The sequence below is a fragment of the Thamnophis sirtalis genome, unplaced genomic scaffold (genome assembly GCF_051295495.1).
Source record: "Thamnophis sirtalis isolate CommonGarterSnake01/CBP01778 unplaced genomic scaffold, rThaSir2_p1.2 scaffold_15, whole genome shotgun sequence".
NCBI lineage: Eukaryota > Metazoa > Chordata > Lepidosauria > Squamata > Natricidae > Thamnophis > Thamnophis sirtalis.
The window spans coordinates 8,122,041-8,149,165 of NW_028261395.1; positions in this window are offsets into that span (position 1 = coordinate 8,122,041).

Sequence of the window (27,125 nt, forward strand, 5' to 3'; positions counted from 1 at the left end):
CACACACACACACACAAACCTTGCTCTGGAAATATTGATATTCTAATAATCTGTGCAAAACTCCCACTACTTTTCAGCTATATGTGGCCAAAATGGATTACCTTCTAACTTTCTCCCAAATATACCTTACAATAAGCAGAAAGTGAAACTAAAAGGGACTCTACACTACATTGGATCTGAAGTGCTAGGATCCCTGCTGGGTTTATCAGCACTGTACAATACAGAACAGAACAGTACAGTACAGTACAGAATATTTGTGTAATAATATTACCAATGTTTTTTTTGCATCATAATGCAAAGTCATCCAAAATGACCTTTGAAGTACACTGCAATTTGGAGTGGAATTCTTACAGTTGACATTTTAGGTACTTGTAGATACAAAGCACAATAGAGACACTAATTCAAGGCACTATCCTACGTTTGGCTAATCTAAATTTCTATATTCTAACAAACACATCAGAAATATTCTTACAGTGCACATTTTAGAGTTTTGGGGTCTTTTCCCATGTAAGATTGAGATTGTCTTGGCAATGTTTCGGCAAGGTCTCACTCACCATCCTCAGGCTGGTGTTTTTTGGATATATATATATATATATATATATATATATATATATATATGTGTGTGTGTGTGTGTGTGTGTGTGTGTGTGTGTGTGTGTGTGTGTGTGTGTGTGTGTGTGTGTGTGTGTGTGTAGTATTACAACCCCTGGTATGCCCAAATATGGGAGGAAGCTTACTGCTAACACATCTGCCTAAGATGCAATACAGCACAGGTTTGAATCCCAGTAAGGGTATGGCTAGCTGATGAGAGCTAAATAGCTTGAAATAGATCTATACTAGTCTCCCTTTATTTATTTATCAGCACAAATACTACACAAATGTAACAAAGGCAACAGTAAAAATATTGGGTTTCTGTCGTGATGGTCTCTTGTGACGAGCCGATGGGCAGGTAGCTTCCTCCCATAATTGGGGCATACCAGGGGTTCTCTCTCTCTCTCTCTCTCTCTCTCTCTCTCTCTCTCACACACACACACACACACACACACACAGACACACACAGACACACAGACACAGACACAGACACACACACACAGACACAGACACACACACACACACACAGACACACACACACACACACACAGACACACACAAACATATATATATATGCTGATAAATAAATAAATAAAATAAAATAAATATACTAGTCTCCCTTTATTTATTTATCAGCACAAATATAACAAATGTAACAAAAAAAGGCAACAGTAAAAAAATATTGGGTTTCTGTCTGGATGGTCTCTTGTGACGAGCCGAAGGACAGAGAATGGAAGTGTGATCTTCCTCCCATATTTGGACATACCAGGGGTTGTGACTTTAAATATATATATATATTATATGAATGAATTTAGTCAGGTGGATCTTATAGAATTCTATAATAGATTTTATTTCCATAGATATATCTACAGATCTATCTTCTTCCCCTTGTTTGCTTGTTTGTACTTTTAAAAGAAAGAAGAAAACCACATTAAATCAACATAGACTGAGAAAACTCTGGGCCACATCACAAAAGTTCCATGTTCAAAACTGTCATATGTTTTTGAATTACAACAGTTTTAATTTGATCTTATTGATACTGAGGAAAGAATTCCAAAATATTGCATTATTGCTGAAAGTCCACATTCCACTGTATTGCTAAACAAATTTGGCAAAGGTGCGGTAGGTGAGAGGTAGGTCACAAATGGGAAGATGCACCATTAATGATCTAATGATCAATACTATGGCTCAAATTAAAAGCCAATATTGATGTTTCAGTAGTGTTGTCCATGACCCTCTTCATCTCATAACCTGATCTCTATTTTATATTAGTTATAATTTCCATGGCAACCTCCAATACAGGATATTATATTTATTTATAATATCCAGGAAAATGTCTATATAATGTATTATGGGAAAGCTTTTTTTTCTCCTAATGGCATTACTTTTTCAAACCACAACGTTTACAAACAGTTTTTCATCTTTCTCATTACAATGGGATTATAATTACTTCCATTGTACTGAAATGTCTTAATAAGTCTTAACAAGGTCTGGCTACTATCGGTGAGAATCACACTAGAATAAATATTAAATTACGCTTTGAGGGAAATGATGTCACTGTTAATTTTGCTATTTTGAGTTAAGGTAAAGGTTCCCCTCGCACATATATGCCAGTCGTTCCCGACTCTAGGGGGCGGTGCTCATCTCTGTTTCAAAGTCGAAGAGCCAGCACTGTCCGAAGATGTCTCCGTGGTCATGTAGACTAAATGCCGAAGGTGCATGGAATGCTGTTACCTTCCCACCAAAGTGGTTACTATTTTTCTACATGCATTTTTACATGCTTTCAAACTGCTAAGTTGGCAGAAGCTGGGACAAGTAACGGGAGCTCACTCCATTACGCAGCACTAGGGATTCAAACTGCCGAACTGCCAACCATTCTGATCGACAAGCTCAGTGTCTTAGCCACTGAGCAGATCTGCCCCTTATTTTGAGCTAAACAATCCCTATACGGAGAGGTGGAAAGAAGGAAGGAGGGAAGAAAGAGAAGACAGGAAGGAGGGAGGGAAGAAGGTAGGGAAGCAAGGAGGGAAAAAGGGAGGGAAGGAAGGAGAGAAGGAGAGTAGATAGGAAGGAGGGAAGGAGGGAAGAAAGGAGGGAACGTAAGAGAAGAGAAAGGAGGGAAGGAAGGAAGAAAGGAGGGAGGGAAGGTATGAGAGAAGGAGGGGGGGATGGAGAGAGGAAAGGGAAGGGGAAGGAAAGGAGGAAAGGAAAAGAAAGGAGGGAAGGAAGGAGAGAAGGAGAGAAGGAGGGAAGGAAGGAAGGGGAGTGGGAAAGAAGAAACAAGGGAAGGAAAGAGGGAGGGAGGGAAGAAGATACCTAACCTTTGATGTCTATAATGATTTTGATATCACGGGAATGTCTTGAAACGTAGTCAAATGTAAAGCAAAACAGTGGATGTTGTATTGTCTTTTACCAGCTATTGGTTGTTGTATTTTTCTTTTACTAATAAAAATAATTAAAAAAAACAAAAACAATCCCTATACACTTCCCAAGGAAATGACAGCATTTGCAAGAGATGACAGAATCTCTGAAGATGAAATGGTTTATGGCATTTGTTGACGCGGGGAAGGGAGCAGGAAATAGGCCGGGATGGGTGGCTAGGGGCGTGGCTGGACTGCAGTGGAGGTATTAGCGGTAGGCAGCCAGTGGGAGGGGCAGTGTGTACACACAAGGGAGTGGAGCACAATATCAGGGGCAGGTGAATTAACCACAGTAGCACAAACTTTGGTTCCTTTTGGATGGTCGCTTCAGGCTGGGGCTGCGTTTCCAGATAAACAAAGTCTAACATCAACTTGTGTTGCTGGCTTTTCTTACGTGGGACACCAGAACATGACCTATGCAACTAAAATCACAGGCAAATATCCTGCTAAATGGTCGGCAGCACATCATCTACCAAACATGACTACCGATATAATCACGAGTGGACCTTTGGATTTCAGGCCCTTCTTGTTTTTCAGATAGTTTTCTTGGAAGTTTGAGTTTGAGTTTGAGTTTATTAATCTTGTATGCCGCCCACTCCCGAAGGACTCCGGGCGGCTTACAATAAACAAGGGAAAGGGGATAAATAAACAAGACAACACTTTAAAATACACAACATTCACAGTTTCCGTGGGGCTGGATATTTCACAAGCCCTCCGGCCTGCTGGAGCAGCCAGGACTTGGTGGCTTTGCGGAAGGCCGGGAGGGTAGTAAGGGTCCGGATCTCCATGGGGAGGTCATTCCAAAGGGCTGGAGCTGCAACAGAGAAGGCTCTCCCCCGGGGAGTCGCCAGCCGACATTGGCTGGCAGATGGAATCCGGAGGAGACCTAACCTGTGAGATCTAATCGGTCTATGGGAGGTAATCGGCAGGAGGCGGTCTCTCAGGTACCCAGGTCCGATGCCATGTAGGGCTTTATAGGTGACGACCAGCACCTTGAAGTGGGTCCGGAGACTAATGGGTAGAGGTCAGGTAGGTGGATGGAAGAGGGGCTGTAAGTAGAGCAGAATATTATAAAAAAATATCTAGTTTGCTCAACCACTGGGTTGCAAACTGTGAAAACAAACAACCAAGATATCTGGGATATTTATATATCTCCCAGATGTTTGGGCTTTTTGAGTCTTTTGACAAAAAATCTGGCCAGGACAAGAAACAATGGATGGAAGCTAACCAAGGAGATAAACAACTTGGAATTAACGAGAAACTTCCTAACAATGAGAACAATTAACTCCTCCGAATTCCATCTTCCAGCCAGTGCAGACTGGCAACTACCCGGAGGAGAGCCTTCTCGGTGGCTGCTCCGACCCTCTGGAACGAACTCCCCGTGGAGATTCGGACCCTCACCACCCTCCAGGCCTTCCGCGCCGCTTTAAAGATCTGGCTGTCCCGGCTGGCCTGGGGTTAAGACTCTAACCCCACCCGAATTGTGTGACTGTTGTGCTCTCTTTTTAATATGTTGTATTGTCTCCTTTTGGAATATTGTTTGTCTCCCCCCCCCCTTTTTGAACTGTGAGCCGCCCTGAGTCCCCCCAGGGAAAAGGGCGGCATACAAATAAAGGGAAAACTAAACTAAACAATTAAGCAGTGGAACAGTTTCCCTTCAGAAGTTGTGGGTACTCCATCCCTGGCAGTTTTTAGGAAGAGACTGGACAGCCACTTGTCTGAAATGATATACGGTCTCTTGCTTGAGCAGGGGGTTGGACTAGAGGACCTCCAAGGTCCCTTCCAGCTCAATTCTATTCTAAATTTGTCGAAGAGAGCAAGGGATTTGAAACTGAAATAGTGGTTTCATCCTACAAGCAGCAGCAGCAGTCATAATAGAAGATGTATGGAACCAGCAACCACTGAGGCAGATTCTAGTTTGATAGAAAGCTCTTGATTTTGCATTTATGTTCAAGGCCAAACCAAAATCCAGTGTTCAGTGCACTCCTGGGTGTAACAAATCCTTTTTGTTGTTTTAATACAGATTTTTTTCCCCCAAATAGAAGCTGCAGGGGGCACAATCCATCATGCCTATAATTGTGAGAAAGAGATTTATTTCTGTAAATCGCAACCAGTCCTGTCAAAAAATGACTTCCCAGATCTGCTATTTCTTCAATGAAGAAAAATGTGCCAAAGCGTTTTTCTTTCAAAATGAATTCCAGATTGAGGAGATGGGTTTTTGCATGAATTGCTATTTGCATGAATGCTCCCATTCAGTGTGGTTCTGATTCTGATGTGTCAAAGGCATGCATTTAGCAAAACCCATTCATTATTCAAAACACACTTTTGTATACACAATGTGCCAATGCAACTAAACACTTGCATTTATGGTTCTTGCTTGATAAAATATGTTCATGATCAGTCATCGTAGGAGCACTTGTTTTGTTGTATTATTGCAAAACCACACTTAAAATACTTCATCCAGTTTTGGTTATCCGGTTATAAAGAAAGAGCTTGAGACTCTGGAAAGAGTGCAAAAAAGAGCAACAAAGATGATTAGAGGCTGGAGGTAAAAAATGAAGAATTGTTGCAGGAGTTGGGTATGTCTAATCTAGTGAAAAGGACTAGAGGTAATGTGATAGCAATGTTCCAATATTTGAGGGGCTGCCACAAAGAAGAGGGGGTCAATCTATTTTCCAAAGGACCCGAAGGCCAGACAAGGAATAATGGATTACATTTACAATAGATGAAAACTAATCAAGAAGAGAAGCAACCTAGAACTTAGAAGAAATGTGCTCCTGGGTGTAACAAATCATTTTTGTGGTTTTAATACAGTTTTTTTTCCCCCAAATAGAAGCTGCAGAGGGCACAATCCATCATGGCTATAATTGTAGGAAAAGAGATTTACTTCGGTACATACCAACCAGTCCTGTCAAAAATGACTTCCCAGATCTGCTAGAAATAAGGAAAAATTGTTCTCACTGTTAGGAAATGAACAGTGAGAACAATTATTTCCAAACCAGTGGAACAACTTGCCTCCAAAAACTGTGGTTGCTCCATCACTGAAGGCTTTTAAAAAAAGACTGGACAGTCACTCATCTAGAATGGTACAGAGTCTCCTGCTTGAACAGAGGGTTGGACTAGAAGACCTCCAAGGTCTCTTCCAATTCTGTTATTCTGTAACTTAAAGCACAGATATAGTACTATTTGTATTCCCTGAAAATAAGACCTCCCTGGATAGTAAGCCCAACCAGGCTTTTGAGTGCATTTGTCAGGTGCGACTTCATTTAATAATCAGGAAAGAAACCACTCAACTCCATTTGTTTGAAATTAAGTGTACTTTTACTAATTACAAATGAATAGTAGCGAAGCTAAGCTGAATCTGGTTAATTAGGCGCGAAAAGCAAAGAATATCATGTATAATTCAATCCCCTCCCCTTGGCACCCCAGTCCATAGTCCAATGATAATTCACCCAACTGTCAGGTGGGAGATATCTTCAAAAAACATCACTAGGATGGAATGCTGAACAGTTAACCTTGGCGGGAAACTCCCTTCCTCCACATGCGCAATGAGATGGTCAGGTCAGCGTCTAGAATCTTCCTCCAGCACATAACGATTCCCTTCCCAAATACCATGCCCCCCCTCCCCGTTTCAATGGCAGCCAAAGCAGCAGCAAAGCAGAGGCTGACAGCATGAGCTAAAATAAGCCCTCCTCTGAAAATAAGCCCTCCTCCAACACAGCAGCAGCCATGAGGTGACCAAACTCGCCGCCTCCTGTGCCTCAAAAATAATAAGACCTCCCCAAAAATAAGGCTAAGCACTGGGTCAAAAGAAAATAAGACCCTGACTTATTTTCGGGGAAACACGGTAGTTGGGTATTTAAACAGTGTTGACTGGAGATTATTAACACTATACTATTTAGAGAACAGAAAGCATTAAAGATAAAGAAAAGGGGATGTTTACATTGATAACTATGATTGCTAATATATTAATATTAATAAGCATAAATTTATTCAAATTTTACATCTAAAGCTGGACAAACAAGTGCAAACGGCATTGTTATTTTTATATCAAAAAAGCTTTTTGCCTTAAACTTAATTCCAGAGTCTCTATTGTTACTTATTGTTTGTGCATATTTTTAAAAAAAAGAAATCAATTTTTAAAAATAAAGGAAATATTTTTTAAAAAAAGAAACAGAAACATAACAAACAGCAAAAAAGTTTTTAACAAGCAATTTGGTTTTCCTTTTTTTGGTGTCTCTACCAATTTGCAGCATTTATTAGTTTTTAGTTCCCACTTAGAAACCAAGGAATAATTCTGCCTAACATGTTAGTGTCTCAGCTATCAACTGCAAAGAAAAATCTGTCTTCCATTAATTGGAAGTATCACAGTATGGATACAGGGACAATTATGTCATCTGGTGATAAAATGTGAAAACCATAAAGATCACAGATCCAAAGGGACCAATTGCTCAAGTCATCAGCAAGTAAGCACTATGATGCTCTTGGGAAAAAGTTTGCTTGCTTTAATTGGCATGCAGGGACTTCCATGGTCATGACCTTATACTGTTTTTTGGAATGTTCTTCCTTGCACGAACAGACTTTACAAATTGAGTCATTAAGCACTGTACATTAACATTATAGTTCATCAAACTGCAGCAGTATCAGTGGTGGGTTTCAAAATTTTTTAGAACCTATTCTGTAGGTGTGGCCTGTTTTGTGGGAGTGGCTTGGGGGGTCACGTGACTGGGTGGGAGTGTCTTGGTGATCATGTGACCGGGTGGGAGTGGCTTGGCAGTTATGTGACCGGGTGGGAATAGCTTGGCAGTCATGTGGGAGTGGCCAAGTCGATATCACTGAATTCTTTGCCCCAAAGAATGACCTACAAAAAGAAGATATAAAAAAGGAAATTTATTATTTTGTGCACTTACTACTTAAATAAGAATAAAATAAGTACACAAAGCAATAAATCAGCTATTTACAGAGGAAATATAGCTGTCCTTGCTGGTCTTCAACATTACTGATCACCTTACACACAGTCTTCCAGCCCCTCTGCCTCTTCCCTCTTCCTGGATTCACTCAGATGTTTTTAAAACTCACAGCCTGTGCACAGCACACTCTCTTCCAGCCCCACTGCCTCTTCCCTCTTCCTGGATTTACTCAGATATTTTTAAAAGAGTGGAAGAGTGTGTTGTGTGTGCACAGGCTGTGAGTTTTCAAAACATCTGAGTGAATCCAGGAAGAAGGAAGAGGCAGAGGGGCTGGAAGTGTATGCGTGTGCACAGGGCGTGAGTTTTAAAATCATCCGAGTGAATCCAGGAAGGGGCAGAGGGATTGGAAGAGAGTGTGCTATGCACAGGGTGTGAGTTTTAAAAATGTCTGAGTGAATCCAGGAAGAGGGAAGAGGCAGTGGGGCTGGAAGAGAGTGTGCTGTGCACAGGCTGTGAGTTTTAAAAATGTCTGAGTGAATCCAGGAAGAGGGAATAAGCAGTGGGGCTAGAAGCGTGTGTTCCTATAGTATCTTCCAGCCCCTCTGCCTCTTCCCTTCTCCTGGATTAACTCAGATGTTTTTTAAAACCCACAGCCTGTGCACATGAACACACTCTTCCAGCAGCCCCTCTGCCTCTTCTCTCTTCCCCAACATCCTCCCCCACCCACCCCAGCCACTTATCAGTTCTTTCTACTTCTGGTTCTTCTTCTGAGAACTTTTGGGCAGCATGGTGAGGATGGGTGGGGCGAGTGAAGGAGCGAACGAGGGGAGGGAGCGTTCCGGTATGGGACCTCCTGACCAACAGGTATGGGAAGGCACACTAAATTTCACCATCTGGTACGGCTGTACCAGGCCATACCAGTTGAAATCCACCCCTGAGCAGTATGGACATATTTATATATATTTAGTTGTCAGGTAAAGCATTTATAAACTGTGTGGAAATTTGTTTAGTTTATGATTACTTTTGAATATCCTAAAAGATTTAAAGTTTTAAAAATCCAAATTCAAGGAGTTGTGTATCCTAGTTCATTAGGATTTTCAAAGGCTGAAAAATTTGGAGATAGTAAGGGTGCTGCCACAAAGAAGAGGGAGTCAAGCTGTTCTCATAAGTCAAGATAGATGCCCAGCATGAGTCACTAGGACTTGTACGGCCGCACCAGATGGTGAAATTTAGCATGCCTTCCCATACCCGTTGGTCAGGAGGCCCCATACCGGAACGCTCCCTCCCCTCGTTCGCTCTTTCACTCGCCCCACCCATCCGCACCATGCTGCCAAAAAGTTCTCAGAAGAAGAACCAGAAGAAGAAAGAACTGGTAATTCATCATCTGAGTGAATCCAGGAAGAGGCAGAGGGATTGGAAGAGAGTGTGCTGTGCACAGGCTGTGAGTTTTAAAAATGTCTGAGTGAATCCAGCAAGAGGGAAGAGGCATAGGGGCTGTTCCTATAGTATCTTCCAGCCTCTCTGCCTTTTCCCTTTTCCTGGATTAACTCAGATGTTTTTTAAAACCCACAGCCAGTGCACATGCACAGATTCTTCAAGCAGCCTTCCTGGTTTAATCTGTTTCTGGATCTGTATTTGAATAGAAAATGGGACTATGTCAGTTAGGTTTTGAATCATATCCTCGAGGACAAGTAACTAGTGGCTCTCTAGAATGGAGGGGGCAGGGGTGAAATCCAGCAGGTTCTGGCAGGTTCTGGAGAACCCGTTGTGGAAATTTTGAGTAGTTTGGAGAACTCGTGGTAGAAATTTTGAGTAGTTTGGAGAACTGGCAAATGCCACCTCTGACTGGCCTCAGAGTAGGATAGGAATAGAGATTTTGCTCTGCCATGCACACCAAGCCACACCCACCAAGCCACACCATGGCCACCAAGCCATGCTCACAGAACCAGTAGCAAAAAAAATTGAATCTCACCACTTTGGAGGGGTGGAGTATTGGCCTATGCTGAGATTTAAAAATAATTCCATAATAATTTGGGAGAAATTGGGAGAATATTAATTTTTTGTTAGTAGACAATTAGGCTCTATAGAAATTAAGTAGTTAATTCAAATTATATAGGACCCACTTGCCATGCAACTCTGGATAATTAGAGATAGATAGAGATAGAGACTTTATTTGTATGCCGCCCTTTTCCCTGGGGGGACTCAGGGCGGCTCACAGTTCAGGGGGAAGGGAGGACAAACCAGGTTAAACACATAAGACAATACATCGTTAAAAGCACAACATTCATACAATTCGGGTGGGGTTGAGGTCTTTAGCCCCAGGCCTGTTGGGACAGCCAGGTTTTAAGGGCTATGTGGAAGGTCTGGAGGGTGGTGAGGGTACGGATCTCCACGGGGAGTTTGTTCCATAGGGTCGGAGCTACCACCGAGAAGGCTCTCCTCTGCGTGGTTGCCAGTCGACATTGACCGGCTGATGGAACTCGGAGGAGGCCTAATCTATGGGATCTAATTGGTCGAGTGGAGGTAATTGGTAATTAAGAACCAGTTGGAAAAATGCCACAAAATAATCAAGAAAATTAAAACCATATATCACCCTTGGGCTGACTCATAATCCATACATGTTCAACCATTTTCCTGGGACATCAGCCAAAGGAAGAGCCAAGCCTTCAGCACCTTACAAAAGGCTGGCAAGATCAGGTGTCAGGCTTGCAGCCATCTTTTATTTTGGATATTTGGCCTGCCACACTTTCTATTATTCTTCAATGCATTTTCGTGGGAAAATGGAAGGTGGGATGGTAATGAGTTAGATGATATGTAACCATAACAACATTCTTTCTAGAAAGCCAAGGTCATCCTTCGCACCTCTGCACTTGACTGGAATTGGATGGGTGGAACTGCCAGCATGGCAGTGGAAGATTGGACCATGTGATGGACTTGTGGGGACAAGATCTTGAACTTTCAACTGAGTGGGGAAAACTGGGAAGCTTTCAGATTTGGGTTTTCCCAGATGTGCCAATGTAGCTCTCAATAAATTGGAATTTTGAGGAATGCTTTGCCTCAGACTCTGATTTAATTTTTTGATGACATTTTGAACCCTGACATTAACCCAAATCTGAACTTGACTGTGCTGTTCCATGTGGCAAGTGCCATGTCAGAAAATGTAGAATAATAAAATAATAGACTTGAAGGGGTCTTGGAATCTTCTAGTCCAACCCCATGCTCAAGCAGGAGACCCCATACCATTTCAGACCAATGGCTGTCTTCTTAAAAATCTCCAGTGATGGAGCATCCACAACTTTTGAAGCCAAGCAGTTCCCCTGGTTAATTGTTCTCATTTTCAGGAAATTAATGTTCCTAGTTCCCATCAGATGACACTGTTTGATAGAAGGGACCTGCAGCATACCCAATGTCAAATCTGGTGTAATGGGCAGATGTAATTGGAGACAGAGATTTGACCCATAATCTGACCTTCTGCCCTTTGTGCAGCCCTTTCAAATGCCGCAACACTTTTTTTGCAATTATCCACCTTTAATTTCCTCACTCTAGAGAGATTCCTGCCTTATTCTGGTTAGCCATCAAGGTAGAGAACTACAGGACGCACCAAACTGGCCTGACTTAGGAGTTTGCTTAATTAAAAACACGTTTCATCTTTCAGCTGAATGTTCATTCTACTCAATAATTGAGTTGCCCGGCTGACGCAAGTTCTTCCCTTTATTCTGGTCCCTGCAGTTAACCATAATTTCTCTACTACTTTATTATAATAATCAAAGATGTAGTATAAGAAATGAAATATCATTCAGCTGGAATCAAAATTCCCTATTGCCATTTCCTAACAAGAATGACCCAAAGAAGCAAAATCAATCCAAGTACATTGCTTGGAAGGATGGCCATCTACTCTCTGCTTATTGCCTGAGCCATTTAACATACGGTAAACTCTATTTACTTCCCAGAAATACTGATACTTATTGTTATATATGCAAATGTTAGAGGAGTGTTGAGTATGCAAATAACTGGGGGGAAGGAGTGTTATATATGCAAATGTTCCCTGTTACCAGCTCTCTGATTGGCTGGTCATTTGACAGTTGCTTTGGGCTCGAGTATAAACACTTATGTCAAATTTTCTGATATCTAACACCGATTACATCTGCCTAGTTTTGATTATTACTTTACCCCAGCAGTAGGATTCACTTACCTTCCCTACCAGTTCACAAATGTGAGTGTATGCACCTCATCTGCATATGCGCACCACCTTCTGTGCATGTGCAATACTTTTTTTTTGAAAAAGTTTTACTGTTTTAATTAAACAAAAACACACACACAAAAAGAATCATCTTTCTTTACATCTTGTAGAAAACATGTCGATTGGTTACAAATACATTTCGTGCCTTTCTTCCACAATCCTTACATATACTTCATTCAAATTGAATTGTACATTTTAAATCAAAAAAGAAAATGTATGTATCTTACTATCACTGTACCACAATTCTCATGTAATTACAATTATTTAAACATGTTTTTATCTAAAATCATTTGTATTTAAAGACACAATCACCTACTGGCATTCATTCGCAGTTTCAATAAACCTCAAATAACATTACACCTTTATGACATATTCTGAAACAAATTCAGTTAGTAAGATGTTGTGACTTAGCAGATGTCTACTGTGAGCCTTTTCGGGATACAAGATTCATTATGCAGCTGGGGCTTGTGAGAGGCAGGTTTGGAGATAAAAGGACAGATGCTGCCACGCCCTAGTCGCAGGAGTCAACATACGTTCCTTCGTGGGTTTCTTGGTTCATACAACATTGCTTGTTACACTTGGATAAGTGCTTTAGTATTTCATGTAAACCTGATTCGTGGAGACTTTGGAAGAAGTGCATTGCTTGTAAGAGTTTTGTTTTGCATTCTTGTCGGAGACTTGTATTTATGTTATTTTTGGGCTCGAAGCCAGTTTGAACTGAGAACTGATAAAGAAAGACTTCCTTTTAAGTTTGTTTGCTTGTGTTTGTTAAGAGCCGTGAAGGGGAGACAGAACAGTAAGATATCTAAGCATTTCCCTCCCCCTTTCCCACAACTCACAGTTTAAAGCTTATATCCAATTTGATTTTACTAGTATAACACACAAACATATATATCATTAAACATTATCCATTAACATTTCCTTGTTATTATTGTAGTTAACTAAAATTATTTACTATTTATGTCACCTCTCCTCTCATCAGGCCCAAAAGAAATTCTACCTTTATAGCAAGCTCTAAACAAAAATTTGTTAATAAAATTTATAGGTCTTTTCCCTAAGTCCCAAATTACAATTTATATCCAAGTTATTTTTACTAATTAAGGTTATCATTTCATTATTATTATTATAGTTAATTATATGTTAACAAATGAACATTTAATAAAAATCTAAAACAATCTACAAAATGCTAACATTCCTACTTATTAATCACCAAAAATATCCATTAACATTTCCTTGTTATTATTGTGGTTAACGAAAAAATTATTTAATATTTATATCACATCTCTTCTCTTCAGACCCAAAGTAAATATACCTTTATAACAAGATCTAAACAAAAATTTATTAATAAAATTTATAGGACTTTTCACCAAGTCCCAATTTAGAATTTATAACCAGGTTACTTATACTAATGAAGGTTATCATTTCATTATTATTGTCATAGTTAATAATATGTCAACGAATAAACATTCAATGATAATCTAAAGCAATCTACAAAATACTAAAACCCCTACTTATTAATCACCAAAATTAGCTAACTTTTTATGATCAACTTTCATTATCAACCTGTATCTTTCCAATGGCAAAACAGTCTTATCTCTCTTGTCAATTGTTGTGTCAATTCTCTTTTCAGCTCCTTTATAAAGTTTTTATAAACTTCTCTCCGCATATTATTGCTTAAAAGATCTCTCAAATAGTCTCGTTGCCCTTGAATTGTTATTAACATTAGCTTGTCTTTGGTTGTCAAACTTATTTCTGAATAGGTTTCTCTTCTTAGCTCCATCATTATCACTCTTTTTTTTCCTCCCATATCTTGAAATCTGAGATAAAGCTCCAAGTTGTCAAATTCACTTTTCCATCTTCCATTCTTTCCGTTTTCACCCATATTTGCTCCATTAATAAGTTCATCTATTGACTTGTCTTTATCTTCTATATTTTCATTCTCTTTTTTAATTTTGGGGGCTCCAACCCCATCATCTTTTGCTGTGATAAACAATAGTCTATCCAACTTCTTCTCAAATCTCCCAAATCCTTCTAAAATATTTTGAATTCCAGCCAGGATGTTTTGAAATTTTAAGGTTTCCTCATCTGGATATTGATCAATTTTTCAAAAAAAAAAAAAATGAAGTAGAAAAAAAGAAAAGAGGAATCTGATAGCCACTGCCACTCTAGCATTCCAAGCTTCATGTGTGTGTGTGTGTGTGTGTGTGTGTTTGTGTAGTGGAGGAACAGGAAATGTTGCAATCACTTCAATCCACAAAGTATTGTTACAAGAAAGAACAAAAACTTTCCAAGGCAGTCCAATAAGAATTAAATTCGCCACTTTATTCTTTTACTTAAAGGACTAATTTATCTTTTTTAAAAAATTCTTTGGGCAATCTTTCTCAGAGTAAAAAAAAAAAAAACCTCACCCGATGGACTCACTTTCACTTCCTTCCTTTCGGAGCCGTCTCCAACTTCATCAGCCTCGGGGCTGCCTGTTTGTCGCCAGCTTGAAGTGCTTTCCTTGGGTCAATCAGGGACTTTGCCATGTCCCTGAGACCAGCAAGGCTTTGTCTTCCTGATCACCGTCTTTCCGGGACGGTTTAGGTCCTGCTGGACCGTCCAGTGGCAAAAGTGTCAACGGCGGTCTCGGACTGTCGAAACCGCACTTTGTGTTGTTGCAATGTTGGCTCCTCCTTTTGCATGTGCAATGCTCATACAATATGTCGGGGAGGGTGGGCGGAGTCTCCCGCAGCTGCTGCTATCGGTTCGCCTGAACCAGAGAGAACCGGCTGAATACCACCTCTGCTTTACCCTGAATATAAGTTGATTTGTACTTTCCTGAAAAGATCTGGAGTGTCAAACAATTCCAATATTTTGCATATTTTAGTTAAGAGGGAATCTTTCTTCAACAGAGCCATTCCAAAGAGCACTAATTAGTACTTTACTCTTCTGACAAATCACCATATTGATTAAGAAATGCAGGAACCCAGGTTAATTTAGTATAGATATTCAGACGTGAGTACAACATGTGGTGTAACAGTAGGGGTGAAATTCAGCAGGTTCTGGAGAACCCATAGCAGAAATTTTGAGCAGTTTGGAGAACCGGCAAATACCACCTCTGTCTGGCCCCAAAGTGGGGTGGGAATAGAGATTTTGCAATATCCTTCCCCTGGAGTGGGGAGGGAATGGGGATTTTGCAGTATCCTTCTCCTGGAGTGGGGAGGGAATGGGGATTTTGCAGTATCCTTCTCCTGGAATGGGGAGGGAATAGAGATTTTGCAGTATCCTTCCCCCTGGAGTGGGGAGGGAATAGAGATTTTGCAATATCCTTCCCCTGAAGTGGGGAGGGAATGGGGATTTTGCAGTATCCTTCTCCTGGAATGGGGAGGGAATGGGGATTTTGCAGTGTCCTTCTCCTTTAGTGGGGAGGGAATGGGGATTTTGCAGTATCCTTCCTCTGTCATCCCCATAAAGCCATGTCCACAGAACCGGTAGTAAAAAAAAATTGAATTTCACCACTGTGTAACAGCCAAAAAGCTGAACTATGAATCATCACAAAGCCCTTTGACTGAATCTCAGATCTTTAATGAAGCAAATTGTTCTCTCCAAGCTGTGCTTTCAAAATGGTTGGAATAACAACTGCAATTGTCCAACCATCTTGTGGGGTACGGTGGGGAAAATCAGATGGAGTATTATTATAGTCCAAGGGGGTTCAGCAGATAAAGATGCTGAGCTTGTCAGCTAGAAAGTTGGCAGCCCAGGTTTGGGACCTGAGTGCCATGCAGCCGGGTGTACTTCCATCTTTGCCCCAAGTCCTGCCCATATAGCAGTTCGAAGGCATGCAAACCTGAGTAGATAAATAGGTACCATTTTGGTGGGAAGGTAACATGCGCCTTTGGCATACAGCCATGCTGTCCAAATGATCACAGAAAATGTTTTTGGACAATGCTCTCTCCCTCCGTCAAGAAATGGAGATAAGCACAACACCCTAGAGTCGGCCATGACTGGACAGGGAAACCTTTATTATTATGGTCTGTCACACTGAGCCAGATATTCAAACTGGATTTGGCATTGTTGTCTGTCTATTGACAAAAATGTATTTTTTAAACTCTAGTTTTGACTATGCTTTTTAGTCATGTTTTCATATTACTTTATGATGTTTTGCGCAAACTGCCCAGAGACACTTAACTTCACCAGTGTTACATTTATAATCTTAGCTTGTAAAAAAACATTTGAAACATTTGCTTATTGGTCTTTTAATAAAAAAAATACTTCAAACTCCTCATCACGAATGGAGTTAATGAAACTAATCATTGGCTGAATTAGTTCTAGTCATTAGTGAAATCAGTTGGGTCTGGGTTGCATGTTTGAATGAAATACACTGCCTTGAGCACTGTCAAAATGTCAAACGTAGCGTCAGTGGTATACTGCTTATTTCAAAAAGGTCTTTCAATGGAATTTTACTATAAAAGGAAGAAGCTCAAAAATATTTTTCTCTGCTTTGCAATTTTCTGATTCTGTCATTAGCTTTCATAATTCTAATCAAGAAAACAATAGCTTTGTTATGGTTCTTTTGTAAAACTCATTCATGTTTGAAGGCAATTATGTTCTTAGAATAAAAGCCGCGAGTTGACGTACATTGCATGGCCGAAAGGGGGTTTTCTGATACTCCCACCCACCCACCCCCAGTCCCCCGCCTTGCCTAGCTGGCTAAGTCTACCAGGCGGTGGGCCCTAGCTGACCCGGTTGTCCCTTGTCCCTTCAGTCCAGCTTACCTGCTGTCTCGTCGCCTGCCTGCTGCCTGCTGCATCCATTGCATTGGAGAGCTGCTGATTCTGCCTGCTGGTAAGTGACCCTGGTTCTTTTTTTCTTCACTTTTTGGGGGGTGGGAGTGAATCTTATACTCCAAAAATACAGTTAATAATGCAATAATATAGTGCAAGTGCCTTGAAACCTATCTTAACAGTTATCAAATGTGTCATATGCATTATATTACAGTGCATTATAGTATCCAATAATATTACCATGTTCCCCTGTTTGACCACCGAAATAAGCGCTTGGCCTTATTTTTGGGGAGGTCTTATTATTTTTGAGTTATAGTCACATCATGGCTGCTGCTGTGTTGCAATATTTTCAGGGAGGGCTGTTTTGGGGGGAGGGCTTATTTTAGTGCATGCGTTCAAAAGCCCCATTGGGCTTATTATCTGGGGAGGTCTTGTTTTCAGGGAAACACGGTAGGAAATGAATGACACTATTGCTAGGCAAATGATATTTTTCCCTTGTAGAGCTTTAACGGAACTAGTTGGTTATTAGTTATTGGGTTTTTTTTATAAAAAAAAGATTGGTTTGAATAAACAGTTGTAACTGGATATGAATTAGAACTGAACCTAAAATCATTTAATGGTTTGGCTCCCTATACTTCATAGCAATAAAGCATCCAAGGCTTAGTCATTGGATAATAACACATACAGTACATTTTGAGGCTGCAGTTACAGTTATCATGACCTATGAGGTTCTGTCAAATTCTCAAAAGCTGCATTGTTAGGGTCAAATTGTTCAAATGATTTTTCTCCTGAGATGCCCACAATTTTCCCCCCCCTTATTTGCATTTAGTATTCTACATTTGAGCCAAAAGCTTGTCTTTTTGCCTTAGCTGGAAAATAATTGATTGTCTAAAAAGTCAGAGCCTTCTGGAGCAAAACAGAAATGGCTTAACATTGACAAGGTCAATTATCTTTGATAAATCTAAGGCTCATAACCATTAACAATAAAGGGAAATATTCATAGAGTGATGTCTCCCTCCCCTTCCCATAAAGATTTGTTTTGAGGAACACAAAAGAGAAAACAAGGAGGTTGCTGAGAAAGTATATTTTAAAAACATAATGATGTCTTTTAATATATTAGGTCTTTGAGGGAGAGCAGAATCTCTATATGAATACAAAAAAAAATAACCATGCTATGGAACATAGTCAGACAATATCTGATCTGGCTTCAATATTTTGTGTTCCATACTGATCTTAAGGAGCACATCTGCAGCTCAGCTGATTAATCTCTATCTCCAGTTCTAACATCATGTCACCACACTGCATAAAACTCTTGATTTGGGTGAGGCAGGCCACACCATTTACTTGAGAAGCAACCTCTAGTTTCAAAATCCTAGTCTGGATAACAAAGATGCTTAAAGTTGGGAATTGGTTACACTTGTACCATTCTGGTTAAACTGTGTCAAAACTGGTTAGTACTATTGGATAGAATATTGCAGATGGAAAGCATACGACTAAAACTGGTTGTCAATACCTGTACTAAAATTGTTTTTGCTTTGTTGTTTTTGGGGTGCCTTCAGGAAGTGAGGGGAGCCGAATGTCAACTTGCAAAGCATCCCTGGCCTGCTCTCAAATTGTCATAGGCAAGAGGGGGGACTGATGGAGCAGCATGGCAGCCACAACCAGAAGTACGTTCCATTATAGGCCGCCCGGAGTCCTTCGGGATTGGGCGGCCTATAAATGCATTAAACATCAACATTAAACATCAACATTTTTCTCTTTTTAATTTTTTATTATTATAAACAATTGTACACATTGACAAAGACATACATAACACTTGCAAGTAACATTGGAACTTCCCGTTCCTTCTTACAGTAGATATTTATCGGTGCATTTTTGCAGACATTTTCCCCCTCTCAATCCATCTCTATACATTTTTAAACTTATTATCCTATTATTTCTTATTGTTTTGCTTATCAGTCTATGTTGGGTTATTTGTATCAGACAGTCTTTATTGCTCTTTTACTAATAAATACCTTTTTCTACTTCTGTAAATCCTACTTTTCCTACCTTCTTATCAATAATTCCTACTTTTTCTATAATACAAACGATATTTTTTAGATTCTTATTTCCTATTTCTATCATCTAGCCATTTGTACCATTTCCCCCAACTTAGATAGTACTCTGTTTCCCCCTTTCCTTGGATTTCCTTGGTCAATTTGTCCCTCTGTGCATTCTAAGATCTTCTGTATTATCTCATCCTCATTTGATATTGTGTTGTTCTTCCATTTCTGCGCATATGCTATTCTAGTTGCTGTGATGAAATGTAGAATTAGGTATAGAGTCTCATTATTGTATTTTGTTGTAGTTATGCCTAATAAAAATGTCTCTAGCTTCCAATCTATACGGTTCCCTGTTGTAGCTTCCAATCAGTTTTTTATTTTAGCCCAGAATTTTTTTGCCGCCTTGCATGTCCACCATGTATGGTGATATGTCCCATATGATTTGTCACATTTCCAACACATTGGGGATACGTTTGAGGATATTTTCACAAGTCTTGCGGTGGCAAGTGCCATCGGTAAAACATTTTATACTGGTTTTCCTTGTATGCCGCAGACATAGTCAGTTTTTCCCATCTTTTCAATTCAATATTATAGTTGAATTTTTTTGCCCATCTTACCATAGTTTTAGTGGTGGGTTTCAAAAAATTTTGAAACCTACTCTGTGGGTATGGCTTCCTTTGTGGGAATGGCTTGTCAGCCATGTGACCTGGTGGGAGTGGCTTGCTGGCCATGTGTTCTCTCTCTCTCTCTCTCTCTCTCTCTCTCTCTCTCTCTCCTTCCCTTTGTCTCTCTGTCCCTTTTTTCTTTTTTCTTTCACCTCTCTCTCACACTCTTTTTCTTTCTTTTTTCTTATTTATTTATTTCTTCCTTTCTTTCTCTTTCTCTCGCTCTCTCTGTGTCAGTCAGTCTGTCTGTCTGTCTGTCTGTGTGTGTGTGTGTGTGGCAGTGGTGGGTTTCAAAAAAATTTGGAACCTCTTCTGTAGGTGTGGCCTGCTTTCCGGGTCCACTGGTGGAACCTCTTCTAATCGGTTCGGTAGATTTGACGAACCGGTTCTACCGAATACGTGCGAACTGGTAGGAACCCACCTCTGCATAGTTTCCTTGACTACCTCCTCCTCCATTTTATATTTCAGCAAAAATTTGTATATTCCCTCAATCATTTTCTTCTCCATATTTTGAATTATCTTATCTAATTCCCGTTTGTTCCAATCGCAATTCATACGTTTTAATGTTGCTATTGTATCTCAATTTGATTTGCATATATGTAAGTCAGTCTACCTTTGCACCTTGTCTGTCAATTCTTGTAATGTTTTCAAATCCCCCTGTTCACTTATTAAGTCTTTATATCTTGCTATTTTGTCTGTATCTGTGAAATTTGGGTACTTCGTTGCTCCTATAGGAGAAAACCAATTTGGGATTTTAATATAGTGGGTTTTTTTAATTTATTTTTTGCCAATTTTGTAACAGCACATTTCTAATTAAGTGTCTTTGAAAATACTTGTGTTTTTTTTATTTTTCTTGCAGGTCATGCCCTTCTAACACCAATATTCTCTTGTTCTTTAGTTCAATCCACTCCCTGAGCCATGTTAGTGATGCTGCCTGAAAATATAATTCCCAATCAGGGAGTGCTAAACTTCCTCTTTCCTTGCTATCCTGCAATGGTTTTAATTTAATCCTCGGCTTTTTATCTTTACCATATAAATTTCAAAGTTAATTTGTTTAGTTCTTGAAAAAATAATTTGCCTGGATTTATTGGTGCTGCTTGGGATAAGAATAAAATTCTTGAGAGTATATTCATCTTTATCATGGCTATGTGTCCCATAAGCGACAGTTGTATGTTTTTTTTCCAGCTCTCTAAGTCCTTTTTTATTTGTGTTATTAATTTATTATAATTGTCCTCCTTAATTGAGGAGCATTTTGCCGACACCCAGATTCCCAAATATTTAACTTTTTTAGTTATTTGCATTTTAGTCCTGATCTCCAATTCATTCTCTTGTCTTTGCGTCATGTTCTTTGTTATTATTTTTGTTTTGTTTTTATTAATCCTTAAACCTGCTACCTCTCCAAATTCCTCTAATTTTTAAATTAATTTGGGGGCAGATTCCAAAGAGTCTTCCAAAATGAACACTAAGTCATCGGCAAAAGCTTGAATTTTATATTCTTCCTTTCTAATTTTCAGTCCTGGTATCTCCTGATCCTTTCTAACTTTGTTTAGTAGTGTTTCTAATGTTATTATAAACAGGAGTGGAGAAAAGGGACATCCTTGTCTTACTCCCTTCTTTATCTCAATTTTTCCTGTTAGATCCCCATTCAAGAGAACGTTGGCTGTTTGGGTATGATATACTTCCCCTATCATTTTTACAATTTTTTTCTCCAAATTTCATATTCTCTAATTGTAATATTATGTATCTCCAATTTACGTTGTCAAAACCTTTCTGGGCATCAAGGAAAACAAGTGCAGATTGTTTCTCTGGGTGTGTTTCATAATATTCTAAAGTATTTAATATAATCCTCATATTATTTTTAATTTGTCTGTGTGGTAGGAAACCATTCTGGTCTGCATAGATCTGTGTCAGCACCTCTTCATTGGGTAATTAGGAAAGAAGACCACAAGACTCCATAGGTAGAAATCAAGTGTACTTTTACTAATTATAAATGATTAGAAGCGTAGCGAAGCGAAGACTGATTATTTAGGCGCGAAAGCGATTGATATATAGAATAACCCATTCCCCACCCCTTGGCATCCCAGTTACAGTCCAATCATAATTCTCCTAAGTGTCAGGTGTGAGATAACTTCAAAAGGCATCACGAAGATGGAATGTCGGTGCCGTTAGCCTTGGCGGGAACCTCCTCCGCATGCATAGTCCGACAGGCAGCAGAACTCCAGAATCTTCCTCCAGCACAATTAGTAACCCCTCCCAAATACCATGCCCTCCCTCCCCGTTTCATGGCAGCCGAAGCAGCAGCAAAGCAGAGGCTGACATCCTGTTCAATTAATATCTGTTTAATCCTTTCTGAGCATGCATATATTTCTCAAGGTTTTCTCTCAGGTTACCTGCAACAGCCCAAGGAGAGTGGTCTCTACGGCCCGCAAAAATGCTCCATTGGAGAATGTGATTTATTACACACCCTGGGGCGGGAGGGGAACAGGGTCATCCTTGGGCCATAAATTATGTGGGGTCAGAGCTGGCTTCACGGGTATGTGCTAACATATTGCTCCTAATAAATAACTGGATTTCCTTTGAAGCTTGGCTTGAGGCTCATGGTTTAATTAGGGCATCTGTTGGAACCCTGTCATTGGTAATTTTATCTCAAAATAAGCATGAAATGAAAGCTGTGGTTGACCAAAACCATGATGGAAGATGGTGATATCCATGGGCACAACTGCTTCAACTGATTGTTGAAGGCAAGTACGTGTACACTTATGAGCATTCCTGAGAATGTGTTCAGACTAAGCATACTGAGCAAAGATTCATGAGATGGGTTTTGTAACTTCAAGAAACAGAATATTTATTTGCAATAAATTCCTAACAGGGTGAGGCAAAACCTAAACTTAAAACCTACATCCTACCAAAATAATTGTCAAGAAGCATCTGATGTTTGTATTTGAGCTGGGAATAAAGGCAGAGAAAGAAACTGTGAGATTAGGATCTCTTAGACATAAGGTAGACAAAGTAGACACAGCATAAATCTCACAGCCTCTAATGGTCTGAGAGTCCCTCAAGAGTTAGCAATAGCAATAGCAGTTAGACTTATATACCGCTTCATAGGGCTTTCAGCCCTCTCTAAGCGGTTTACAGAGTCAGCATATTGCCCACAACAACAATCCGGGTCCTCATTTTACCCACCTCGGAAGGATGGAAGGCTGAGTCAACCTTGAGCCGGTGAGATTTGAACAGCCAAACTTCAGAACCGCAGTCAGCTGAAGTAGCCTGCAGTGCTGCATTTAACCACTGTGCCACCTCGGTTGATGCCACTGAATTCAAACTTCTGACAGTCATGACTCTGGCAAAGGCATGATTGCAACCTGGAAAATATGATGAATAAATGATAAAGAGTGTGAATTAACACATGAACTAAAGGAAAAAATATGTTGTGTATCTGCTAAACTAAAAGAAAGAGGGAGAACATCATCAATCTGAGTTAATGAATATAGGGAAGTAAGCTTTAATAATGAAGGAAAGGGCTAAAGGTATGAATTTGTTTCACCTTATTGTGGATACATAAAATAGGAGGAATCCGTAAGAATCTATAATTATGTCCTTGTTCATAAATTAAATAATTCACATATTTTGCACGATGACTTAGTAACTGTTATATATGCAAATGTTAGAGGAGTGTTGAGTATGCAAATAACTGGGGGGAAGGAGTGTTATATATGCAAATGTTCCCTGTTACCAGCTCTCTGATTGGCTGGTCATTTGACAGTTGCTTTGGGCTCGAGTATAAATACCCTGACAGTTGCAGGGACATTTTGAATCGCTTGTCATCTCGCAATAAACATCTTACTCTCTGAATCCATGGCTCCTGCGTCTTTCCCTCACAACATATATAAAAGTAACATGTGTCATGTCGCTTCCCCCAAACAAATGCCCATCAATACAGTTTTCAGGAAGATAATGAGGAGTTGTGGCAGTTGGAATATCTCCATGCACCCAAGCACATGTGCCCATGCCTATGCATTTTATTATATTACGTGTGTCCTTCGAATGCCTTTGTACATAAATCAAAGTTTACTAAAAGCACATGGATTCCAAAAGTGGCATGGTTCCTAAAAGAAGTTGGCATCTGCTGAAGAAAATAAATTACGCAGGAGATAAATCTGTAGATGTTTACTGGAATTTCAATTTTGCTGAATGGCAAAAAAGAAAGACCCACGATGTCTCTGCAAATATGAGGAGCATCTTTCAGTTCAGAAAAGAAGACAATCAATTGCTTCAGCAGTTGGTCTTCCCATCAGAGTGTCTTCATCACAAATGGCAGATTCAGGGGTGAAATCCCTACCTTTGTTAACAAAGTAAAAAAAAAGTTCGGACAATCAGCTGTGCTGTGTGATGGTAGGAACTTTTTTTAAAAAAAACTTTTTTTTTTAGCATTTTGGATCCGTTTTTCCCACAGGAGGCTTCCCTGATGCCTGCCAGGCCAAAAACGGGGGGTGGGCTGGGGGAATGCTGTGAAAGAAAGAAAAGTAGGAAGTAAAAAAGGAGGGAGGGAGGGAAAGAAAAAATGAGATTTCTTTACAGATACTGTATTATAAGGCTAGCAAAGACTAATTACATTCTACCAAGGGGTTCCACCACAAAACCGCGCTCGACTAAACCGCGCCCGACTAAACCGCGTCACTGACGTCATCAACAGGGCGACAACAGCGCGGAGACAGAAGCACGCTGTAAACCCTAACCCTAACCCTAAACCTAATCCTAAACCTAACCCTAAACCTAACCCTTAACCTAACCCTAAACCTAACCCTAAACCTAATCCTAACCCTTAACCTAACCCTAACCCTAACCCTAACCCTAACCCTAACCCTAACCCTAACCCTAACCCTAACCCTAACCCTAACCCTAAAGCTAACCCTTACCTTAAGTTGAATCGGCTTGCTTTCAAAGCGCTATTTAAAGCGCCCTTCTTTCTCCGCCGCTGGCTGTTGTCGCCCTGTTGATGACGTCAGCGACGCGGTTTAATCCGGCACGGTTTAGTCAAGCGCGGTTTTGACGGGTCACGCCACCAAGGGATGGATAAACAAGCATGTACTGTGTGCCTAGGTCTTTGGGAAGAGGCCCAGAAGAAGGCAATTATCTTAGATTATCAATTTCTTGGTGATACATCAGGTTAGGGTGATAGAAAAAGAGGGGATCCAGAGATAATTCTTAGCTCTTTATGCACCCCTTCTCTCCTTGGTTTCACGGTATTGAATAATCAATGCCATTGGATTTGGATTGCTAACAAATGAAACAAATGTTTCAATTAAGCAGCAATAAATCAAGCCACTTTCTAATCCTGATTAGCTAATCGTATAATCCAATTGAAATTGTAAGCTATAACATTTGCATGCATTAATAGCATTTGCATATTAGCGTAGCATGTAATCTATTCCATTCAGTTTCTACATTTGACTAAAAGTGCTTATGCAGTTTCTCTTAGCATGGGGAATGTCTTTACAACACCAATTCTTCCGACATGTGTACTTTTAAGGATATAGATATATCCTTACATATATTCCTGAAGCCAGAAACTGCATCACAATTGTATCACAAAAATTGTATCACAACTGTGCCACAAAAGGAGCTCTGTGGCGCAGTGATTAAAATGTAGTATTGAAAGCTAACTCTGCCCACTGTCTGGTGTTTGATCATGATCGACTCAAGGTTGACTCTGCCTTCTATCCTTCCTAAGAGAGCAGAGTCAACCCATAAAATGAGGAGCCAGATTGTTGTGGGCAAAATGCTGACATTGTAAACTGTTCAGAGAGTGCTGTAAAGCACTATGGAGTGGTATATAAGCCTAAATACTATTCCTATCGCTATCACAACATGTAGAAAAAATACTTTGTTTTTTTAGTTTGCAAAGCCATATTAAAAGCCAGTTATATAGGTTCACCTTCCCAATTATGATCAAGAAATATTTTCTTTGAAGCCTAATTTTGAATTTGCTTCACATTGAAAGATTAGGCAATATGTCAGGCCTGCAGCCACCTTTTCTTTTGGATTTTTGGCCTGCCACACTTTCTATTATTCTACTTTGCATTTTCTATTGTGGGAAAATGGGAGAGGGAATTGTATGGAAGTAGATGATATGTAGCCATAACAAAATTCTTTCTAGAAAGCCAAGGTCATCCTTTGTCTTTGCACCTCTGCACCTGACCGGAACTGGATGGATGGAACTGCCAGCATGGCAGTGGAAGATTGGACCATGTGATGGGTTTGTGGGTGTGGGGGCAAGATCTTGAACTTTCAACTGGGTGGGGAAAACCAGCTTTCAGATTCAGGTTTTCCCAGATGTGCCAACATGCTTCTCTTAATAAATTGGAACTTTGAGGAATGCTTTGCCTCGGACTCTGATTTAATTTTGGATGCTGCTTAGAACTCTGACACAATATTTATCACAGGATTCACTTTAGACCCCACTCCCTGGAAGCCATTTTGGTCTACACATATTTTTAACAGCTTTTTTTGTGAGTTTCCAGATTCAAGGCTAAGTTTTCATAGAGGCTCGCATCTAACTTGCCGCTTGAAATTTTAGCTCAAAGTTAATCTCCTTGAGAACTTTCTGTTCTCCTCACCGTTATAAGATAATTCTACATCCTCTGGGGTGACAGGAATTTATTTGGACCTAAAATTTTGCAGACTGTCTGCCGAATCCTCGATTCTGATCAGCTTCAAGACCGCCTTGTCTGAGCTGAAGCAAGTTTTTGACATTGATCTATAGAAAGATTTATTCTCTTGCCCAATCTTGTTGAGGTCAGCCTTGTTTGAAAAACCCTTTTGAGTTGCTAATTGCTTTGCCAATATTTTATGTCTGCCTTATAAGGAAAGCCATCGCTGCTGGAAGGAAGCTTCAGTAGCATTCTATTGCAAAGGTGCCTTTGAGCCTGTTTGATGGAGAAGTAGAATCAAAGTGGTTTTCCATTGTCCTTTCTATAAAAGCTGCCATGAGAATCTAATAATGGCAGTATTAATCAACATTCACGGAAGCTCAGAAGGGGAAATTATTGTCGATGGCAGTCCTAGAAAGGTAGACCTAGAATTTTGCGGGCTGTCTGCCAAACCCTTGATTCTGATCAGGTTCAAGAAGGCCCTGTCTGAGCTGACATGACATTGTTGACATTAATATGTCGAAAGATTTATTCTCTATCCCAATCTTGTCTAGGTCAGGCTTGCTTGGAAAATCCTTTTGAGTTGCTAATTAGGTTATTAGTAGTATATTATATTAGTATATTATCCTATAAGACATGCTTTCCTGGATGCATTTTGACTGTAAATTACAATTAGGGGAAAGTGATTTAGATCCTGATTTGATCTCTCTTCAAGTATTTGTCTTGAAGGTGGCGCAGTGGTTAAATGCAGCACTGCAGGCTACTTCAGCTGACTGCAGTTCTGCAGTTCGGCTGTTCAAATCTCACCGGCTCAGGGTTGACTCAGCCTTCCATCCTTCCGA